Source organism: Scyliorhinus torazame, chromosome 12 (assembly GCF_047496885.1).
Source record: "Scyliorhinus torazame isolate Kashiwa2021f chromosome 12, sScyTor2.1, whole genome shotgun sequence".
In the NCBI taxonomy this organism is placed as follows: Eukaryota; Metazoa; Chordata; class Chondrichthyes; order Carcharhiniformes; family Scyliorhinidae; genus Scyliorhinus; species Scyliorhinus torazame.
Genome location: NC_092718.1, coordinates 22,271,293 through 22,295,457, shown reverse-complemented (window position 1 = coordinate 22,295,457; position 24,165 = coordinate 22,271,293). Strand labels below are relative to the sequence as shown.

The 24,165-nt window shown below is 51.1% G+C and overlaps 1 long non-coding RNA gene across 1 annotated transcript in view; it reads right to left on the bottom strand.

The window, feature by feature from the left end:
- LOC140387431 (uncharacterized) overlaps positions 1–24,165 on the bottom strand; it is a 76,140-nt gene that overhangs the window by 27,821 nt on the left and 24,154 nt on the right. The window contains exon 2 of the long non-coding RNA XR_011933862.1: positions 17,547–17,948. This is a non-coding gene — a long non-coding RNA (uncharacterized lncRNA). The remainder of the gene's footprint in view (positions 1–17,546; positions 17,949–24,165) is intronic.

The window sequence follows — 24,165 nt, the reverse complement described above, 5'->3', positions numbered from 1 at the left end:
ACGCGATCTAGAAGGCTAATTCCTGCACTTCAAGCAGAGAAACCGTGCTTGCATCAATCATGAGGAAGTGGAAGGACATTGTAACCATAACTTGTGAGCCCATTCTCCCTGTCAGTATGGTTCCCCGCTGGAAGTACCACATTGCAGACTTAGCTCAATATTCCATCTGATCGTGTTCAGGCCCTGACTTTCTTTATTCATTTATGGGATGTGGATGTTGCTGGGTCAGCATTTATTGCCTGTGTCACCAGACCACGTAAGGATGACAGATTTCCTTCCCTAAAGTGGGCATGAATGGAACAGGTGGGTTTTTATGATAATCATCAATGGTTTCATGGTCATCATTAGACTTTTGATTCCTGATTTTTATTGAATTCAAATTTCACCTTCTGCCCTTGTGGGATTCGAGCCCAGGTCCCCAGAGCATTTCCCTGGGTCTCTGGATTATTAGTCCAGTGGCAATACCGCTACCCCACTGCGTCTCCAAGAGTTATAGAAGGCATTTTAACCTATCCACCCAACAAACATTTAGCAGTTTCACAGTGGGCCACTGGCTTAATATCTTGTCCAATTTTACTCCCCGATTGAAGTTCTTGGAGGATAATATTGCGCTTTGTACAAACATTCTACTCCAAAGTTTCCTACTTGCCAGATCGGCTTAAAATTAACAACACCAATGTGATTAACTCTTAACTCTGAAATGGCCAACATACCACTCAGTTACAGGTGGCTACCCGCTCAAGAGCAATTCGGAATGGACAGTAAATGGTGGCCTTGCCAGCAACACTCGCATCCTAAAAATACGTTTTTTAAAAAATACTTCCCGCATATCACCTCTTTCATGGCGCTGTGAGGTTGCCTCACAGCAATGGTAAAGTGTCGCCGTGACCTAACTCTCAATCTCAATTGTCAGGTCCCTCCATGGCCTCACCCCCACCTCTCTCTGTCATCCCCTCTATAGTGATCTCTGTATATGAATATACATGATCAATGTATGTAAATGAAATGAAAATGAAAAAAAAATGAAAATCGCTTATTGTCACAAGTAGGCTTCAAATGAAGTTACTGTGAAAAGCCCCTAGTCGCCACATTCCGACGCCTGTTCGGGGAGGCTGTTACGGGAATGTAGTACAGTCATTTCAACACTAGATGTCTCACTATCAGGTGGCATAAGAAAGACTTTCCCGCTCTTTCTGGGAGAGTGTGCTTCAGGAGAGTGAACATACAAGACCTAGAATATCTAGAGAGAGAGAAGTTATAAGTTATTTCATTATTACATTGTTAGTTAGTTATCTTTATTGTATTTTATTTCTTTTACTAGTTGAGTATTAAGTACAAAGGACTCACAGAATATTATTCATATTACTCATTAAATTAGTTCATGTTTAAAAGAAGACTACTGTTTACTTCATCAACTCGGCTGGTTCAAAGAGTAATATATAACACATCCGGCCTCCGAGGTATCGGTGCTCATCTAATTCTGATCTCTAGAGTTCCCTGATTTCAGTCACGGTGGCAGACACTTCAGCTGCCTCGGTCCCAGGCTCAGAAATTCCATCTCTCAAATTCTCAACATCTTCCTTTAAAGATGCTCATTAGAACCTATCTCTGTGACCAGGCCTTTGGTCATCTTTGCCCGATGTGGCTCCGGGCCAGAGTTTAATGAAGCATCTTGCGGGGTGGGGGGGTGGGGGGGTTGTTACTTAAAAGGTGTGAGAAAATGGCAGCTGTTGCTCACGTCAAACAAAAGGCTTGCGACCAAGCGGCATAAATTCGCGCAAGTAATAATTTACTTACGTTCTCTAATGACTGTGGGCAGATGTTCTCAAAATGTAATTGCAGTTGCTAAGCTCCGACCGACATTTGAGTTCAATGGGTTGGCAATCAGTCAGGCTGAACTTTCTGATTTGCAGGAGGTGGGACACTCCACAGAACAGGATGTTTAGAATTCTTCCAATGCGCTCAGAACATACTTTACCAATAAAGCGCTATCATAAAAAAGGAAAAGTAGGCTGAAATATCAGTAATGTATGAAATATTTATGCACATGACAGAATTCAATTCCATTAATCTCTTCAGTTATAAATGGGTTTGCTCCATGAGGTTAATAAATATGCTAATGCAGCAGGAGATTAATCTCCATTGACTCCAGTGGCTAAGCTTATTTTTCATAAGAATTGCCCCACACTCTTCAGTTTTCACCTCTCTCTGGAAGGCAATTGATACCTGCTGAGTTATAATTTCACTGGCACTCTATTCCTCAATGACCACTATTTGCATGTGAACCTAGAGCATTTCCTTTATTACACTCTGACCATGAATGACTGTTTAGATTTCCCCCACCCCCGTCTTACACAAAAAAAACATGAAGCCCAATTGTAAGGCCACACATGGCAGTAAACAACTGTCATCAGCTAAATCAGAACCAGGACCCTGCCTCCCTCTGGTCTATTTGGCTCAGTTTCACAGTCAGTGGGTCACTACAAGGAAACCTCAGAGTGGCTTTTCAATGTAATGCACTCCACGCTATATGGATAAGATGACTGTGGCTGTGAGGAAAGAGAAAAAACAACATAATTTACGAGTGTCTGTGCCTTGGCAATGGACCCTGACAATCTATTATCCTACGGGTATTTTTAGACATGACCCTCTCTCTATGTTGTGTCACCATGAGTTCCCGCACTGTTTCTAGAGGCCCCCTCTGCACTAATGTCAGCTGTCAGCTCCACCAACGTGAAAATGTTTGATTCATTTTCAATGAGGGAATTAAAATTCCCCGTCTATCGTTCACCTGTAACCTTACATCAGGATCCCTGCTACAAACTAGTACTTGGTGTTGAAGAGTTGCTCCTGCTTGCATTCCTGAGCAGGTTGCAGACTTAGGTTGACACTAAAGAGACGATAAAGTAAGAGAGGAAGACTTGCATTGATATAGTACCTTTTATGAGCTCAGGATAAATGCACTTTGCATTATTTACAGGGCACGATCTTCCATTGGCCGGCGGTGGGGTTTCCTGGTGCAAAGATGTGCAGGTGAGGTGGATTGGCCATTCCGAATTGCCCCAATGTGGGGACGGAGTGGGGGATTGGAACCAGGTAAGATGCTATTTCAGAGTGTTGGGGCGGATATGATAGGTCGAAAGTCCTACTTCTGACTGTAGGAATTGCATGATAAACCATACGATATAGTAGCAGAATTACGCCTTTCGGCCCATCGAGTCTGCTCCGCCATTCAATCATGGCTGATATTTTTCTCATCCCCATTCTCCTGCCTTCTCCCCATAACCCCTGATTGCCTTATTCATCAAGAACCTATCTACCTCTGTCTTAAACACACTCAGTGATTTAGCCTCCACAGCCTTCTGCGGCAAAGAGTTCCACAGATTCACCACCCTCTGGCTGAAGAGGTGGTGCCTGTGAGAGCTGGGAGTGTGACCAGGAGGACTGGCCTCAAGTGCAAAAAAAAGATCAACGACCGACACCGGCAGCTTGAGTGAGTAGACTCCAAAGCCCACCTCCCCCCCGAGGACCTTCCGCCCCAATGGGATCGTCCACCACCTCCTCTTCATGCAACTGTCTACCCTCCTTCCGCCCCCCACCCCCCCCCCCCCCCCGACACCCACCACAGTTAACCACGCGTGTGTCTAACGATGCCCTCTTTGTGTTTCCTCAGGAAAAGCTCTTCCACAATCGCCAGAGAGGGAGCAGATTGGCCTGGGTGCCGGACATAAGAATCCTCACGACCTTCAAGGAGCAGGCCCTGGAGGTGACCGGAGTGGCTGAGGACATGGCGGTCACCAGGCGGAGGGTGGGGGATGCTGCAAAGATCCACCCGGAGGACCTGTCAAACGCGGGTTGTCATTGCCTTACTGACCTGCCCGTCCCTCCCACACTTGTCCATGCTCCCACAGGTCCTCCAGCTGAACTGCTGGCCCATCCTGGGCGGCCCCCTCTCCAGCCTCCCATGAGACCACCTCAGAGGAGAGTTCCGAGGATGCCACCATAATAGTCGCGTCACAGCTGTCATCCCCACCCTCCACCAGCGCAGATGCACACACCTCGGTGGGACATGTTAGTGGGCAGGCTTCTGGGGCACAATTTGGTGAGCACCACAACGCTGCTGATGTACATCAGGTGGAGACAGAAACCCCCTCGCGAGACAGCAGTCGGAGGGCTGCTGGGTCCCAGCCTGATGCTGAACCTGTGGAAGGGGTCATCACAGAGCTGATGGAGACATTAGGGTGCGGCCGGGATATTCAGATGGAGACGTCACTCCAGCAGATCCATAGCAGCTTGGAGGAGTCCCAGAGGCTATGGGCACAGGAGATGTCACTGGCAATGCGTGGCACCAAGGCCAACACTGCCAGTGTGGTGACCGCGGTGGAGAGCCTGGTGCAAAATGTCGGCACCATTAGTGAAGGTGTCCAAGGCATCATGCAGTCGGTCACGGCTATGGCTGAGGGTCTCAGCCATGTCTGCCTTGCTGGGGAGTGTGACCCAGTATCAGGCTGACTTTGATCAGGTTCTACAGGACATGTCCCGCTCCCAGATGGGCATAGCCGAGGCACTGTAGAGTTTGTCCCAGTCGCTGAGGAGCATCGCCGAGGGCGTCAACGCCATGGTGTCAACCATGGGGAACCGCCAGGGCTGGCAGAGCCAGATGATGCAGGGGCAGCCGGGGCTCGAACCAGCTGCCCCTCCGTCTCAAGATGAAGCCCAGGCCCTATGGACACCGAGCGGGAGGAGGGGGCGCCAGGTGGCAATCCCTGTCCCATAGAGTGGCGACGGTGGCCACCAGCGTGCCCGAATTCTGATGAGGCCGCATCTTACAGCCAGCAAACAGGACAGGGTGGCACAGCTGTGCATGTGCCGCTGACAAGTGAGCCCAGAGGACACCCGCCAAGGACATCGAAGGCCATGGGATGAGGTAAACAGCTGGCTGCCTCCACCTCAGATGTGCATCCTAGGGACACACCTAGATGTAGTTGTAGAGCTAGGAGAGCCAAACACATCGAGGATCACTGAGGGTATTGGGGGTGGGGGCGGTAGGTAGGGGTTGAGGGGGGTGGGGGAGCGGCCATCACCATCGGGACAGTGGAGAATTGTAAAACATAATAAACACCCTTGTACACAACCAGTATGATGCCTCTGTCACTTTCTTCTAGTATGGGGCCCGACCTTCAAATACAGCCCACCTCTCCAAGCTACCCCTCCCCTCCCCGTAGCACTCACCCATCCTCCAGCCGTGTCCCCGGAACTGTGTCTCACCCCCCCCGGGTGTTTGGATGTCGGCTGCTGCGTGTGTGGTGATGTCTCTGGCAGTGTTCAGGCACAGTGTCCAGGCATCAAGGTGTGATTGGGATGCGAGGCAATGACTCCCACATGCTACATGGCCCACCCACCCACGGGAATCCACTTGGGTTGTGTGAAGGGTTCACGTAACCACGATTGCCAAATCCCTATCAGCAATAGCCTACACCTGCATGGCCAGAAGCCTCAGCAGTCGGCGGGGGTTATGTGTTGTTGGGTGGGGACAGGGTTTGCCCCCTGAACTGTAGACACAATTCAGGGGTTGACATGGTGGTGCCACACACGGTTGCCCCCGGTTGCCCCCCCAGCACCTTCCCCCCCCTCACCCTCCAATGGCGATCCACTCCTACAGAATGTCCCCTGCCCCCAGCCGTAGGTCCCCCAACACCTGCGGAGCACTGTGGTGGCAAGCCCAGCACCCCCAGGCTCTTTGCCTGTGAGAAAAGATCGCTACTCACCTCCTCGGCTTCCTGACCCACAGACTGCAATAAGTAAGGATAAACAACAACACGTCCTCCACCATAGTCCTCAATACCAGTGCCCGCAAGGCTGCGTACTTAGCCCCCTACTATATTCCCTATGCACACATGACTGGCAAACTTCAGCTCCCACTCCATCTACAGGTTTGCTGATGACACGACCGTACTGGGTCAGGTCAAACATCGATGAGTCAGAGTACAGGAGGGAGATAGAGAACCTCCGTGGAGTGGTGTAATGACAACATTCTCTCCCTCAATGTCAGCAAAAGTAAGGAGCTGGTCATTTACTTCAAGAAGCAAAGTGACATACACGCCCTTGTCTGTATCAATGGTGCCGAGGTGGAGATGGTTGACAGTTTCAAATTCCTAGGTGTGCACATCACCAACAGTCTATCAAAGACCCCTCCCACCCGGGTTATTCTCTCTTCCAACCTCTTCCATCGGGCAGAAGGTAGAAAAGCTAGAGAACGCTTACCATTAGATTCAAAAACAGCTTCTTCCCTGCTGTTATCAGACTCCTGAATGGCCCTCTTATGGATTGACCAGATCTTATGGACGGAGCTGATCTTTCTACGCATCTTCTCTACAGTTGTAGCATTATAGCATCGGGCAGCACGGTAGCATTGTGGATAGCACAATTGCTTCACAGCTCTAGGGTCCCAGGTTCGATTCCGGCTTGGGTCACTGTCTGTGCGGAGTCTGCATATCCTCCCCGTGTGTGCGTGGGTTTCCTCCAGGTGCTCCGGTTTCCTCCCACAGTCCAAAGATGTGTAGGTTAGGTGGATTGGCCATGATAAATTGCCCTTAGTGTCCAAAGTTTCCTTTAATGTTGGGTGGGGTTACTGGGTTATGGGGATAGGGTGGAGGTGTTGACCATGGGTAGGGTGCTCTTTCCAAGAGCCGGTGCAGACTCGATGGGCCGAATGGCCTCCTTCTGCACTGTAAATTCTATGATTCTATATACTGTATACTTCACCCGCTGTACTGTATCCTCATGTATTTATTGTATATTTTATGTTTTCATGTATGGAGCAATCTGCCTAGACTGCACACAGAACAGGCGCTACACAAGAAGTGGGCGGGAAGACTCGAAGACCTGGAGAACAGGTCGAGGAGAAATAATCTGAGGATCCTGGGTCTCCCAGAAGGAGTGGAGGGGGCCGATGCCGCGGCATACGCGGGCACGATGATCGGGGCGATGATGGGCGCGGAGGCCCCTTCGAGGGCGCTGGAGCTGGACGGGGCGCACCGGGTGCTGGCGAGGAAGCCCAAGGCAACTGAGCCGCCAAGGGCGATGGTGGTGAGATTTCACCGGTTTACAGACAGAGAGAGGCTCCTGAAATGGGCATAGAAGGAGCGGAGCAGCAAGTGGGACAATGCAGGGATCCGAATATACCCGGACTGGAGCACGGAGTTTGCCAAGCGAAGAGCGGGTTTCAACCGGGCCAAAGCGGTGCTGCATCGGAAAGGAGTGAAATTTGGAATGCTGCAGCCAGCGCGACTGTGGGTTACACACAAGGACCAACACTACTACTTTGAAACGCCTGAAGAGGCGTGGACCTTTATACAAGCTGAAAAGTTGGACTCTAACTGAGGGTTTGTGAGGGTGGGGGGTGTTTGAGGGTTGAAGTATGATGGTTGTATATAGGGGGTCAATCACGCGCAGGAAATGTTATATGGGCTGGGGGAGAGAGACAAGGCCGCGACAGGAGCTGTGCCAGAGGGGGCGGGGCAGGCTTTGGAAAGCACGGGGGTTTTTTTTTCCCGCGTGCGGGAAGAAAGGCGGGAAGGGGAACGAACGATTGATTGGGAGACTCCCATACGGGGGGGTCAAAGGGATGGCGGGGGAAGCCGGGGTCAGCAGATGTCAGCTGACTTACGGGAGTGATATGGGGGGAGCAAAAAAGCTAGACAGGGGTCTGGGGGGGGGGGGAAGGGAGAGGGGAGGGGGGGGGAAGAGGGGGAGGGGAGGGGGAAGGGGGGGGCAAAAGGGTTGCTGCTGCACTGGCCGAAAGGGAAGGGGAGACAGAAGAGGTGGTCGGGTCGGAGGTCCCCCGGCTGGGGGACTGGAGGGCGAGGGAGACGCGGACACGGGACTGGCCCAGAAAAGGAGATGGCTAGTCGGCAGGGGTGGGGGATGGGGGTGGGGGGGGGGGGGGGGGGCTGTGTGAGAGCCCCTCCAATCCGGCTGACAACGTGGAACATGAGGGGCCTGAACGGGCCGGTGAAGAGGGCCCAAGTGTTCACGCACTTGAAGGGACTGAAGGCAGACGTGGTCATGCTCCAAGAGACACATCTGAAGGTGGCGGACCAGGTCAGGTTAAGAAGGGGATGGGTAGGACAGGTATTTCACTCAGGACTGGACGCGAAGAATAGAGGGGTGGCAATATTGGTGGGAAAGCATGTGTCATTTGAGGCCAAGACTATCGTAGTGGATAATGGAGGGAGATATGTAATGGTGAGCGGTAGGTTGCAAGGGACGTGGTTGGTGTTGGTAAATGTATACGCCCCGAACTGGGATGATGCTGGATTCATGAAGCGCATGTTGGGGCGCATTCCGGACCTGGAGGTAGGAGGCCTGATAATGGGAGGGGACTTCAATACAGTGCTGGACCCAGCACTGGACCGTTCCAGATCAAGGACAGGAACGAGGCCGACGGCGGCCAAGGTGCTCGGGGGGTTTATGGATCAGATGTGGGGAGTGGACCCGTGGAGGTTTGCAAGACCGCAGGCCAGGGAATTTTCTTCCTTCTCCCACGTGCAGAAAGCCTACTCCCGGATAGATTTCTTTGTTCTGGGCAGGGCGCTCATCCCGAGGGTGGAGGGGACGGAGTATTTGGCCATAGCCGTTTCGGACCATGCCCTGCACTGGGTGGAAATGGGGCTGGGAGAGGAGAGGGACCAACGCCCGCTGTGGCGGCTGGATGTGGGATTGCTGGCAGATGAGGTGGTGTGTGGGAAGGTGAGGGGGTGTATCGAAAGGTATTTGGAGGCCAACGACAACGGGGAGGTGCGAGTGGGGGTGGTATGGGAGGCGTTGAAGGCGGTGATCAGGGGAGAGCTAATCTCCATCAGGGCTCATAGGGAGAAGACAGAGGGCATGGAAAGGGAGAGGTTAGTGGGGGAGATTTTGAGAGTGGACAGGAGATACGCAGAGACCCCGGAGGAAAGATGACTTGGGGAAAGACGACGGCTCCAGACGGAGTTTGACCTGTTGAACACGGGGAAGGCGGAGGCACAGTGGAGGAAGGCGCAGGGGGCGACCTACGAGTACGGGGAAAAGGTAGTCGGATGCTGGCACACCAGCTCCGTAAGAGGATGGCAGCGAGGGAAATAGGGGGAATCAAAGATGGAAGGGGAGCCACGGTTCGGAGTGTAATGAAAATAAACAAGGTATTCAAGGCCTTTTATGAAGAGCTGTACAGATCCCAGCCCCCAGGGGGGGAAGAGGGGATGAGACGATTCCTAGACCAACTGAGGTTCCCGAGGGTGGAGGAGCAAGAGGTGGCTGGTTTGGGAGCACCAATTGGGTTGGAGGAGCTGAGCAAGGGTTTGGGGAGTATGCAGGCGGGGAAGGCCCCGGGGCCGGACGGGTTCCCGGTGGAGTTCTACAGAAAGTACGTAGACCTGTTGGCCTCGCTACTAGTGAGGACCTTTAACAAGGCAAGAGAGGAGGGGACCCTGCCCCCGACAATGTCGTAGGCGACAATTTCCTTGATTCTAAAGCGAGACAAGGACCCACTGCAATGTGGATCGTACAGGCCGATCTCGCTCCTCAATGTGGACGCTAAGTTATTGGCAAAAGTGCTGGCCACGAGGATTGAGGATTGTGTCCCGGGGGTGATTCATGAGGACCAGACGGGATTCGTAAAGGGCAGGCAATTAAACACGAATGTGCGGCGGCTCTTAAACGTGATAATGATGCCATCGGAAGAGGGAGAGGCGGAGATAGTGGCAGCTATGGACGCGGAAAAGGCCTTTGACTGAGTAGAGTGGGAGTACCTCTGGGAGGTGTTGCGTAGGTTTGGGTTCGGGGGAGGGTTTATCAGCTGGGTTAAGCTCCTTTACAGAGCCCCGGTGGCGAGTGTAGTGACGAACCGGCGGAGGTCGGAGTACTTTCGGCTGTACCGAGGAACGAGGCAGGGGTGCCCCCTGTCCCCCCTGTTGTTTGCATTGGCGATCGAACCCTTGGCCATATCACTGAGGGAGTCTAATAAATGGAGGGGGGGTGGTCCGAGGGGAAGAGCATTGGGTGTCGCTATACGCGATGACCTGTTGCTGTATGTGGCGGACCCAATGGAGGAGATGGTGGAGGTCATGCAGACTCTCAGGGAGTTTGGGGAGTTCTCGGGCTATAAGCTCAATGTAGGGAAGAGTGAGCTTTTTGTATTACAGGCAGGGGACCAAGAAAGAGGGATAGGGGACCTACCGCTGAGGAGGGCGGTGGGGAGTTTTCTGTATCTGGGGATCCAGATAGCCAGGAGTTGGGGGGCCCTACATAAACTGAATCTGACGAGGTTGGTGGACCAAATGGAGGAGGACTTCAAAAGATGGGACATGTTACCACTCTCGCTGGCGGGTAGAGTGTAGTCGGTCAAAATGGTGGTCCTTCCGAGGTTTTTGTTTGTGTTTCAGTGCCTTCCCATCGTGATCACCAAGGGCTTTTTCAAGAGATTAGGTAGGAGTACTATGGGGTTTGTGTGGGCGAATAAGACCCCGAGGGTAAGGAGAGGGTTCCTGGAACGCAGCAAGGACCGAGGAGGGTTGGCGCTGCCAAACCTAGGGAGCTACTACTGGGCAGCAAATGTGGCGATGATCCGCAAGTGGGTTATGGAGGGAGAAGGGGCAGCATGGAAGAGGATGGAGATGGCGTCCTGTAAAAGAACGAGCTTGGGGGCGTTGGTGACGGCACCACTGCCGTTCTCGGCAGCAAAGTATACCACGAGCCCGGTGGTGGCGGCAACGTTAAGGATCTGGGGCCAGTGGAGACGGCACCGGGGTGCAGTGGGAGCCTCAGTGTGGTCCCCGATCAGGGGTAACCACTGGTTTGTCCCGGGGAAGATGGACAGGGGGTTCCAGGGCTGGCATCGGGCGGGGATTAGAAGAATGGGGGACCTGTTCATTGACGGGACATTTGCGAGCCTAGGGGCACTGGAGGAGAAGTTTGAGTTACCCCCGGGAAATGCTTTTAGATATATGCAGGTGAGGGCCTTTGTGAGGCGACAGGTCAGGGAATTCCCGTTGCTCCCGGCACAAGACAGTTGTGTTATTCAAAGATGCCAGACAATGGCTAGGAATGCGAGCATTAGCAGGTGGTTAAATCTTTACAGATCCAGAGATGGGGTAACCCTAGGTTAAAGAGGTGTGAATTGTGTCAAGCCAGGACAGTTGGTAGGATTTCGCAGGCCAGATGGTGGGGGATGAATGTAATGCGACATGTATCCCAGGTCCCGGTTGAGGCCGCACTCATGTGTGCGGAACTTGGCTATAAGTTTCTGCTCGGCGATTCGGCGTTGTTGCGTAGCCTGAAGGCCGCCTTGGAGAACGCTTACCCGGAGATCAGAGGCTGAATGCCCTTGACTGCTGAAGTGTTCCCCGACTGGAAGGGAACGAACGGACATCGCGCGAAAATCACCAGGAAGGAATGTTCCCTTCCAGTCGGGGAACACTTCAGCAGTCAAGGGCATTCAGCCTCTGATCTCCGGGTAAGCGTTCTCCAAGGCGGCCTTCAGGACCCGCGACAACGCAGAATCGCCGAGCAGAAACTTATAGCCAAGTTCCGCACACATGAGTGCGGCCTCAACCGGGACCTGGGATTCATGTCGCATTACATTCATCCCCCACCATCTGGCCTGCGAAATCCTACCAACTGTCCTGGCTTGAGACAATTCACACCTCTTTAACCTGGGGTTACCCCTATCTCTGGATCTGTAAAGATTTAATCACCTGCTAATGCTCGCATTCCTAGCATTGTTTGGATTCTTTGAATTTGTCTATATATGTGTTTCTGGATCAGACCTCTTCATTCACCTGAGGAAGGAGCAGCGCTCCGAAAGCTAGTGACATCGAAACAAACCTGTTGGACTTTAACCTGGTGTTGTAAGACTTCGTACTGTGCTCACCCCAGTCCAACGCCGGCATCTCCACATCATGGCTTTTAATGAAGTATGGCAGCAAACTGTATTTTTACGATGCGCCTCGGTGCAGTCAGCATCTTACCCACGCTGAAAAATTTGCAGTTTGCTGACATTATTCAGCTTTGTTCCTTCTACAAAGAGGTTTTTGCAGGAAAATAGTGGGCATGTCGCTAGTTTGCTTTCAGCTGGTTATTATTAGATCTCCCATTATCTGGCGTTTCAGCGCTCACTGACAACACAGAGCTGCAGAAGCAGTCCTCTTCAAAGAAAACTTGTGTTTGCTTGCAAAGAGGAAAAGCTTGAAGAAAAGTTATATTTGATAAAACTGGCTTGCATATTTCCCAGAGGAAAGTTGTTCATCACAGGGTCGCCCAAATTGAAAATATCTGAATTCTTTGTCAATCTTGTATTTTCCGCTGGAATCCTTTACACCACAGCCTCATAATCAATTAGACAATCGCCCCCTCAACTCGAGTCGCCAGTCTTTCTCCCTCCATCACAGCCCTCCTCATCTTACTCGATTTTATCAATATGATTATGGTCATTCCTAATGTACAGGAGCTTCAATACATTGTTTATTCATTACAACGTAGTGGGTAGCGCAACCCATCATCATGTGAACCTGTCCTCTTTCCTCAGTTCCTCATCGAGGGAATAAATATTCCTTGAGGTCAATTATAAATAAAAATTCGCCCTTTCACTCCCCGACCCTGAAAATTGGACTGGCTTACCATTCTCAATCTTCATTCCTCTTTCAATCTGTCGGGTATGATTTATCTCATTGCCTCCTCTATTCACTTCGATCAGATGATGTGTGGCACTACGAGCCTTGGCTCTTCATCAAGAATATGGTTTCGAGAACCAGACAATCAGGTGGTTCCACTAATTTCCAATGTTGGACATAATTCTCTTTCAAGAAAAAACAATAGTTGAGCACCTTATCCTATCACCTTTTGAGGTCTGGCTCAAAATCAATCTCACTGCAATGGGTGGTTCTGCACTCAGGGTCTCAGGTGAAATAGTTTTCCTTTGACCAAAATTCTAGTCACATTGAAAAAACTGTTCCTCGCCTTTCTATGCTTTGATTACTCCATGATTGGCATTTTCGTACAGGGTTGCCACAAGGAATGGTTGGTCGCACATTGGCTCGGACACACATCCGAACAAAATGGAACACTCTCATTGTTGCTTTGATTTCGCTGAGCCTTGCAGTTATGTAACGGCTGAACACACCTCTCAGAAATGTTGCTTGCAGGGGCTGGTTTTGCACAGGGCTAAATAGCTGGCTTTTAAAGCAGACCGAGGCAGGTCAGCAGCGCAGGTACCAGCCTCCCCGAACAGGCGCCGGAATGTGGCGACTAGGGGCTTTTCACAGTAACTTCATTTGAAGCCTACTTGTGACAATAAGCGATTTTCATTCATTTTATACGGATCGGGTTGTTTAGTATTTCTGCTCAAGTCAATAGGAAAGGAAAGCGAAAGGATGGCCAGGAAATTAGTTGACTAAAAGAAGGCCTGAAGAACAAGCTATGTTTGCGGAGTTAACAAAAATACCAGGTAGAATAGAAGCAAGACTTAGGGAACTGGGAGCAACATCAAACAATCATAAACAAGGTAACAGAATGCCTTGAGATAGAGTCGGCAAATGGAAAGAAGAGGAAAGTCAGAAAAGTAACTGAAGGTTAGAACAAAATGGAGAGGATGAGATGGAATAATAGAGAATGGGGATGAGAAAAATATCAGCCATGATTGAATGGCGGAGCAAACTCGATGGGCCAAGTGGCCTAATTCTGCTCCTATGTCTTATGGTCTTATGATAAGAGGCAGAATTATAAAATGTGCATTTGACGGTGTTGTGAGGGAGCAGAGAGGTGGTGATGTAGGCGTGGTTACTTTTGAGTGGAATCAACTCAAGGGTGTAGTGGTATTGTCACTGGATTAGTAATCCTGAGACCAAGATTAATGCTCTGGGGACTCGGGTTCGAAATTTGAATTCAATAATAATCTGGAATTAAAAGTCTAACGATGACCATAACACCATTGTTGATTGTCGTTAAAAAAAGCCCACCTGGTTCACTAATGTCCTTTAGAGAAGGAAATCTGTCGTCCTTACCTGGTGTGGCCTTCGCGTGATCCACAGCAATGCAGTGCACATTAAATTCCCCTCGGTATGGCTGTAGTCAAATACACTCTCCATTCTGACCATCAAGTGAATGACTGTATATTCCTCCGGATGGTTGTCGCATGAGAGTTTCCAAGCTCCAATCCAAAAAAACATGTTTTAAATTCTTTGTTCATAGTAGTCCTTTCTATTAAAGCTTTAAATTCTGAAATCCAGTCCACATTTTCCAAATGACACTTTTAAACAAAGCTGCCTCTCTACTTTTAACACTGTATACAGTCCAGGATTTTACACAAACTCCTTTAGAATTTCTTTGTCTTGGCTGCTTTGCAAACTACTTACAATTCCTTTAACTCTCGATTCCCAGGCTGCACTAAAATGACATCAAACATTTTGGGCGCGATTTAATGGAAAGGTTTATGAGTGTGGTGGCAAGCAGGAACTGCCGCGAGTTTCTGGATGCGTGACCTGGTGAGGCCGTCACCAGTTTCAAACATTAATTGGATCAATTAACACGGCCCCAAGGAAATTCACGTCGCAGATGATGGTCCTGCTGGCTGACTCGCCGGGACCGCACCTGTTAGCTCCCTGCCACTCAACGGGATGCAGCACTTAGACCGATCCCGCAGAGCAAACCTCACACAGCTCACAACCATGCCATTGAGGAGACCAGCCCTACGGTTGCCGACCTGGCCAGATTATAAGACATGGTTGAGGGATGCCCTATTCCCCCGAGGGGCTAGGAGGATCAGCCACAGGGCAGCCAGTGTTGCCTGGGAGGAGGTGGCAGAGGCTGTCAGCTCAGGGAGCATCATCAGGAGGACTGGCACCAGCTGCCGTAAGTAGATCAACAACCTCCACCGGGCCGCACGGGTGGGTTGGCACCGGCCCAACTATCACCTTCTCCCAATGACCATGCACCTGGCACCGACCCCGGCCAGCACCATACCATGCCCCGGCCCACCCATGTCCAGCATAACCCTCCACCCTCCTAACCCCCCCCATTCCCCCCATCCCCCCCAACCCGTCCCCATCCCTCCTCCTAGTTTGCCCACAACAGATTGGAGAGGGCCCAGACTGGCGCCGGAGTGCGAGACATCAGAGTCTTCAACCCCTATGAGGAACAGGCCCTGGAGATCCCGGGGTGGCCGAGGGCATATTGGTCACCGATGTAGAGGTTAGCATACAGCGCAGATGTGAGGAACCATCAACCCCTGCCCAGATGGCCTGTCCCACGTAAGACTGACCCATCCGTCCCACAGACCAAATGGATCTCTATCCGTCGGTGCAAGTCCATCCAGGGTGGTTTCCCCGTGCCTCCTCCCCCCCCCCCCCCCCGGCTTCCCATGAGAACACCTTGGCGGGGAGCTCCAAGGAGACTACCATATTCGTAGCACATCTGTCATCCCCACCCTCCACCAGTGCAGAGACTCACACCTCGGTGGGCGACAATAGTGGTCAGGCTTCTGGGGGACGCTTGGGTGCGGCCGTGATATTCAGAGGGAGATGTCAGCAACACTCCAGCAGGTCCATAGTCAATTGGAGGAGTCCCAGAGGCTACGGGCACAGGAGATGTCGCCAGCAACGTGTGGCACTGAGGACAACACTGCGAGGGTGGCGACCGCAGTGGAGCGCCTGGTGCACGTCAAAATCATGAGTGGTGGTGTCCAAGGCATGGCTCAGTTAGTGATGGCCATGGCTACGCGCCTCGGCAGCATCACCGGCTCACTGGGAGCCGTGTCCGCGTCCCAGTATGAGGCGCTGCGGAGCATGTCCCAGTCTCAAGTGGGCATTGCCGAAGCACTCCAGACGTAGGCTGGCATTGCCGGGGCGCTCCAGTCACTGAGGAGCATCACCGAGGGCATCAACACCGTGCTGCAGACATTGGGGAGCCGCCAGAGCTGGCAGACCCAGATGGCACAGGGGCAGCCAGGAGTCGAGCCAGTTCCCCTGCATCCCAAGGTGAACCTCAGGGCCCCATGGACACCGACTGGGAGGAGGTGATGCTGGGTTCATAATCTTTATTGTCACAAGTAGGCATACATTAACACTGCAATGAAGTTACTGTAAAAAGCCCCTAGTCACCACATTCCGGCGCCTGTTCGGGTACACAGAGGGAGAATTCAGAATGTCCAAATTACCAAACAGCACGTCTTTCGGGACTTGTGGGAGGAAACCGGAGCACCCGGAGGAAACCCACGCAGACCTGGGGAAAACGTGCAGACTCCGCACAGAGTGATCCACGCCGGGAATCGAATCTGGCACCCTGGCGCTGTGAAGTAACTGTTCTAACCGCTGTGCTACCGTTTAACTACTGTTCAACCCGGAACCACCCTACTGAGTGGCGACAGCGGCCACCAGATCCCCCGTGTTCCACCCCTCTTGCAATGGCGCGTCTCAGAGTCAGCCCCCGGAACAGGGTAGCACGCGGCATGTGCCAGTCAGCCAAGGCCCTCCGACCCCATGGCCCTCAGAGAATGCCCGCCAGGGGCATCGAAGTTCACAGGATGTGTTAAGCAGCTGGCTGCCTCCAATCCTGATGTGCATCCTGGGCACACACCTGGACTCAACGGTAGAGCTAGGAAGGCAAAGCACATCGAGGATCACTGAGAGGGCACTGGGGGGGAAGGGGAAGCGTGGATAGGGGGAGCTGAACGGGAAAATGGGGGAGGGTGGGATGAGTTGGGAATGGATGGGATGACGGACAAAGCCACATCCTATTCGAAGCAGGTGAGGATGAAGGCCTTTCTGGCCCCCCGGGCTTGCCGGACCCTCACTACTACCGCCTATCCTCCATCTTCTGGCTGGTCCTGCAGGTCCTCCCCGGGCTCATCCTCCAACCCCTCCTGGTCCGGCACCTCTGCGTCCTCCTCCTCCGAGCTGGCTGCATGATCCTCCACCTACAGCACGCCGCCCCACTGCTGTGCCAGGTTATGAAGGGCACAGCAGAGCACTACGAAGCGGGCGACCCTCTGGGGAGTGTACGGCAGGGCACCACCAGAGTGGTGGAGGCATCGGAAATGCATTTTGAGGACTCCGCTGCATGGCTCAATGATAGCCCCAGGTGGCCAATTGGACCTCGTTGTATCGGGTCTTCCCATCGGTCACTGGCCTCCCTACTGGCGTCATTAGCCAACTCCTCAGCGGGTACCCTTTATCTCCCAAGAGCCAACTGGTCATCCTGGGGTGGTCCTTGAAGAGGCTGGGGATGTCCAACTGCCTCAGGATGTAGCTGTCATGCACACTCCCTGGGAAGCGTGCACACACATGCATGACCTTCATGTGATGATCGCACATGAGTTGGATGCTCAGGGAGTAGAACCCCTTCCTGTTAATGTAGGGCACTCTCAGTGCACGCAAGGCGACATGCATGCCATCCACTACCCCTGGACCTGGTCCATGTCAAAGTTTATATAGTTCGCTGCCCTGGAAAACATTGTATCTGTGACCTGATGGTTGCACTTATGGGCTGTAGCTTGTGAAATGCCACACAAATACCTGCTCGAACTCTGGAATGACCCTGAGGCGTAGAAGTTCAGGGCTGCGGTGACCTTGATGGCTGCTGGGAGCATGTATCCTCCTCCTCCACGAGGTGCCAAGTTCATGAGGACATGACACATTGTCCCCTTGCTGATGCACACGCTGTCTGTCACATGTTCAAAGGACCAGCGACACCTGTGCACCTTGGGCCATCGCCGGCCTCCCTCTCTGGGCCCCTCCCTCGCCTGATGGGTGGTCGGTTCCTCAGGATGTGGGGGGGACTACTGCACATGGGCCGCTGCCTCCAGTCTCTATCGGCGCTGCTACCACCGTCTCCTCCATGTCTGTCCACCTGGCCTGCCAGCAGCACCGCGAGGGCAGCTTCGCGGGGTCCAAGATATCATCCACCTCATGAAATATCTGTAAGGAATTGAAGCGGGTGAGAGACTGACAACTAGCGGTTTCTGCTACCGCAGGACCCTCCAGCCCCTCATTGCTTCCCCCTCCCCCACATCCCCTGCCATCCAACACACCCTGCTCACACAGCCTTGCCGCAGCGGGGGTCTCTGGTCACCGGGCCCCAGACCCTGTACCCTAGACCCTCGCATGTAACGTTACCTGGACCAGGTGCCAGTCTCATCCCTGGTGCACACAACCACCCTATGGTCACAGAAATGTCCCCGGTAGTGGGGCCCAGCCCTTAGGTGTTTGGATATTGGCTGCTGTGGTGTTGCTTCCTGCAGTGTTCAGGCACAGTGTCCAGGCATCATGATTGGGATGCTAGGCATAGCTCCTACATGCTACATGTCACGCCTACCTACGGGAATCCACTTGAAGGGGATTGAAGTGCTCACTTAACTACGTTTGCCAATCCCTATTAGCAATAACCTTTAGTCGCGTGGCCAGAGGCTTCCAGGGGTCAGTGCCCCCCCCCCCCCGAGGCTCCCCCATCACCCGCCCCGAGCACGGAGGCAGCAACCCCAGTGCCCCTGGGTTCATTGCATAGGCGCCAAGATGGTTGCTCACCTCTTCGGATCCCCACACGAGCTATTCCACCAGCTTCACGTTTTTAAAAGGTGTGCTAATCAGCGCCCACGTGACCACCTGCTGTGGAGGCGGTTAGATCACGGGAGATGGTTAGATAGTGATTATTGGTTTTTCACTATGCTACGCCGAGATCTAGATTATGCCAATGGGAGCAGGCTGGTGAGATTGCAAACCAATCAGCGCCCTAAGCAGTTCTCAATTTTGGTCTGTCCCGCAATCTAATGGCCACGTTGTACTCTCACTCAAGCACGACACGGCCGTAAAATCACGTCCTCCGTCTATCTCTCAAGTCTGATGGCTCACTTTAAATTTACTGCAATTGTCTCTTCAGCCCAGAACACTTTGTTTGCTCTTCCTTGAATTCTTCTAAACAATACCTTGACTCTATGCTCCTAACTTCAGTTGTCTTATACATTGGGCATGATCTACTAGCCGCGTTGTGCCCAAACAGGAGTGGAAGGCGTCCAATAGATGCCGGTAAAAGTCTCGCATGGACTTCCCATCAGACAAGACACCTCGCGAGATACACCCAGGTCTTGCAAGGCGTCATGATAAAGGTCCCGCCCACAGTGGGGGGGCCAAGCTTCACATGCCTAAGAAGATTTTAAATCCACTGAGGCATGCTGACCCAGGATCTGTTAGTCTCCTGGCAAATATTAGCCTCTCCAGCGCGTTCCCAGCCTGGATCCCAGCTCTCCTGGGTCACGTGAGGCCCCTGGGTGGTAAGGGACAGGGCAGGATGGACCCCTGACCCTCCCCCTGGAATGCTGGCACCATGGCACTGCCAGGCTGGCACTTTGGCAATGTCACCCCGGCACTGCAAAGGCAGCAGAAGCACTGCCAGGGTGCCAGTGTGGCATGGCCAAAGATCAGGGCTTGAGGGGGACTATGCCCATGAAAGTAGGGTAAAAACGTGAAGCTGGTGGAGAGCTAGTGTGGGGATCCGAGGAGCAAAGTAATCATCTTGGCGCCTATGCAATGAGCCCAGGGGCACTGGGGTTGCTGCCTCAGTGCTCGGGCGGGTGATGGGGGGTGCAGGGTGGGTATGAAGGGGCCTCCAGAAGGTTGGGAGGGTGAAGGGCAGTGATCCTGGAAGAGGAGGACCCAAAAGGGGGTGAGGGAAGGCAAGAAGTGGGGTGGCCTTAATGACCCCATAACAGGGTGTTATCACTTGGTGGGGGTGTGGGGTACTGCCCATATGTATGGGGGTGTGACATTGCCTGTGGATAGGGGGTGTGGCTGACCCTCAAGCCCACCTAGAGCACAGGGCACCCATTCAAAATGGTGTCCCGATCTCTGAGGAGCCAGTCTGACCACTGAATTCAGCTCCCCAGTGATGGAAATAATCCTAAGAGTGGGCCTGCTGCTTCGCTGCCTCACGGCGTCGAGGTCCCAGGTTCGATCCTGGTTCTGGGTCATTGCCCATGTGGAGTTTGCACATTCTCCCCGTGTTTGCGTGGGTTTCGTCCCCACAACCCAAAGATGTGCAGGGTAGGTGGATTTGCCACGCTAAATTGCCCCTTCACTGGAAAAATGAATTGGGTACTCTAAATTTATTTTTTTAAATGCTAAGAGTGGGCTAGCCCAGTGAGAGATTCCCCAGGGCCCAGAAAAGTGACTATGTTTGGTTTGATAGCGGTGAGGAGCTCGCAGATGGGGCTGACGGGAAACTCCCAGCAAAACCCGCCACAGGTGATACTTTTCCGTTAGATCGCGCCCATTATTTCTGTTCCAATGTCTGAGTTATCTGGATTGTATCTTGTTTCTCAGGAAACCTGCATCTTTGCAGCTTCCCTGTCCTGTCCAGCTTCTCCTGACTGTGTTCAGAGAAGATCACTCCCTAGTGTCCTGTCTCCAACTGCAATACATCTAGCTAAGACGGAAACTTTAAAAGCTTTTTCTCTTAAAAGGGCCTCCAGTTGTGAAGCAACCCCTGCTAGTTTTGTGTTCTTCACGCTGTAACCTTCACTAGAACAGCTGGAACTTAACCAACCCCCACACATACAAACACCTTGGTCCAGCATGAATCTAATTATAGATTTTACCCTTCCAGGCAGAGAAACATTAAATTAAACCTACTTAAAACTATATCTTATTTCTAATGTTTACCAATACAAATATAAATTCCTAACACAGCCTGTGAGTCAGTGTATCTTTTTACATATGTGAACATGGTAACTCCAAATGTGATACGGCCAGGAATTGAATTGAAACCTTATCATTGTATTTAGCTCACTGGATATGATCTCCTAGACTTCATGAAAGTGGCATGGTAATCATTGCACTGGACTGTGCCTTAGATTTCAAAACTACAGAAGTTTTATTAACAAGATAAGCAACATGTAAGGCAGTGCAATAGATGACAGTAATTTACAGAACATATCCTTTCCACCTTGTGCACGGAAAATACAGAGAAGGAACCTTCTTTTAATGCCGCTATTAAGACCAAACCCTGGACAATAACGTGATTACTTTCACTTATCCTCCCTTTTCCTTGATAGCTTCGGCAGAGCTGATGAACCGAAACACGTTAGCTGCCACTCTTTAAAGTTCACACCAGCAACAAAATAAATTGAAAATATACCTTGCGGAATCAAACCTATCTGCCAATCAAGCAGCAATTGTGATGCCATATATATGTGCGATTCCAGTGATCAACTGTTGGAGTGACAGCATTGTCCATCTAATGTGTCAGACCCAAATCCATTTGACACGCCGCTCAAAATTCCTTTTGACTTAATGGACCGTACCCAGAAGTAAAGCATTATTTGCGACGGGTGGTTAATCATTGGAGTACATTTGGTCCTCGCAATATGTTCAAACAAAATATATTTGGACGGGAAGAGAGGTTTATTTATTTAACTGTAGATAAATACCAGGGAACTAGAGAAAAAACAAAACACTACAGATCTGGAAATCTGGAACGTAGAAAAAAAGATAGTCAGGCATAGCATCCTGCAATCAGTCACAGAGTGACCTAAGACAGAGGGAGGTTATCCACCCTACTGTATCTGTACTGGTGCTTTGATATAGTTGTCTCACTGCCAGTTCCCCATCGCCCTGTATTTTCTTTCCACTTGAAGTACTTATCCAGTGCTCTCTGCTGGATGATGCTTCTGAATCTGCTCCTGTCACCCTTTCAGGCAACGCATTCCAGTTCGCAACTCACTCGGAACCAGTGCAACGAGGCCACTGATTATTTTGCCAGTCACCTTAACTTTCTGTCCTCCCGTTACTGATGCTTTTGCTACAGTGGAGACAGGTGACAAATTAACATTTCGAGCCCCTCATCACCTCTAAAAGATATCGCAGGTGAATCTCTGCACCTTTCCCTCCCCCTATCAGCCGAAGGAAGGTTATGCCTGAAACCTATGAACAGACATACGAACTGGGAGCTGGAATAGGCCATTCAGCTCCCCCGAAAATAAGATTCAAGGAACTAGTTATTGGAACAAGGAAATGGCAGAGGAGTTAAACAGTTATTTTGTGCAGGACTTTATGGTGGAAGATACTTCGAACTAAAGAATACGGAGGAGGAAGTAAATACCATCACCACCACTAGAAAAGTAGTCTTACACACACTAATGGGGCTATAGGCAGATAGGTCTCCCTGGTCCTGATGACTTGCATCCTTGGATCTTGAAAGCAGAAGCTTGAGACGTAGTGGATGCATTGGTTGTAATTTTCCAAAAATCCTCGGATTCTGGCGAAGTACCAGATGATTAGAAAACTACCAATGTGACACCCCGCTCCAAAAAGGGAGGGGTAACTATAGGCTGATTAGCTTAACATCTATTGTGGGAAAAATGTTGGAATCAATTATTAAGGAAGTAATAGCAGCATATTTGGAAAATCAAAATCTAATCAAGCAGAGTCAACATGGCTTCATCAAAGGGAAATCGTGTCTGACTGATTTATTAGAGTTTTTCGGGGAAGTCTCAAACAGAGTATATAGAGGGGAACCAGTAGATGTGTTGTATTTGGACCTCCAGAAGGTGTTCGACGACAACGTACCTCACAAAAGGTTGAGTCATAAGATAAGAGCCCATGGTGTTGGAGGTGGTATATTAGCATGGATAGAGAATTGGCTAATGGGCAGGAAACAGCGAGTGGGGATAAAGGGTTCATTTTCAGGTTGGTGACCTGTGACCAATGGGGTTCCACACGGATCAGTGCTGGGACCACAACTGGTTACAATATATAGTAATGACTTGGAGGAAGAAAGCGAATGTACTGTAGCCAAATTTGCAGACAACACAAAACTGGGTGGAAAGGCAAGTTGGGAGAGGGATACAAACAATTGGCAAAGATATATTGATCGGTTAAGTAAGTGAGCAAAAAGTTGGCAAATGGAGTATAATGTAGGAAAAGTTGTTGAAAGGGATAACAAAAGAACGGAGTTTTGTTTAAATGGAGAAAAACTTCGGAAAGCTGCAACACAAAGGGACTTGGGGATACTTATGCACGAATCACAGGAAGCTAGCACATAGTGCAGCAGGAAATCAGGAGGGTTAATGGAATGTTCACCACTATTTCAAGGGGGTTGGAGAAGAAGAGTTGGGAAGTCTTGCTGCAACTATACAAGGTACTGGAGAGGCCACATCTGGAGCACTGCGAGCAAAGAACAAAGAAAAGTACAGCACAGGAACAGGCCCTTCGGCCCTCCAGGTCTGTGCCGACCATGCTGCCCGACTAAACTAAAATCTTCTACACTTCCTGGATCCGTATCCCTCTTTTCCCATCCTATTTATGTATTTGTAAATGTCACTATCGTCCCTGCTTCCACCACCTCCTCCGGCAGCGGGTTCCAGGCACCCACTACCCTCTGTGTAAAAAACTTGCCTCGTACATCTCCTCTAAACCTTGCCCCTCGCACCTTAAACCTATGCCCCCTAGTAATTGACCCCTCTACCCTGGGGAAAAGCCTCTGACTATCCACTCTGTCTATGCCCCTCATAATTTTGTCGACCTCTATCAGGTCGCCCCTCAACCTCCGTCGTTCCAGTGAGAACAAACGGGGTTTATTCAACCGCAGTGGCGAAGTTTATTCTTTAGTTTATTCAAACCGAGTCTATTCAAACAATGTGGCAGTTTTGGTCTCCTTATTTAAGGAAAGATATCAATGGGCTGGAATCCCTGGTTCCCGGCTACGTGTTTCTCGGCAGTGCACCATCCACTGGGGGTGGGATTCTTTACTCCCTCCGCTTGTCCCCGGGATTTTCCATTGAAGCCAAACCACGCCACTGGGAAACCTGGGGACAGGGGGGAGGGGGTTGCTGTCAGAGGGAACAGAGAATCCCAACGCAAGAAAAATTCCGGCCATTATTTCATCGGAGGAGGTTCAGAGAAGGTTCTCTGGGATGATCCTCGGGATGGAGGGATTGTCTTATGAGGAAAGGTTAAACAGGTTGGGACTTTACTCATTCGAATTTAGAAGAATAGGAGGTAATCTCATTGACACATGTAAGGTTCTTAAGGGGCCTGACAAGGTAAATGCTGGAGAGGATGTTTCCTTTCATGGAGAGAGTCTAGGACCAGAGGGCACAGTCTCAAGATAAAGGGGTTCCTAGTTAAGACTGAGATGAGTTGT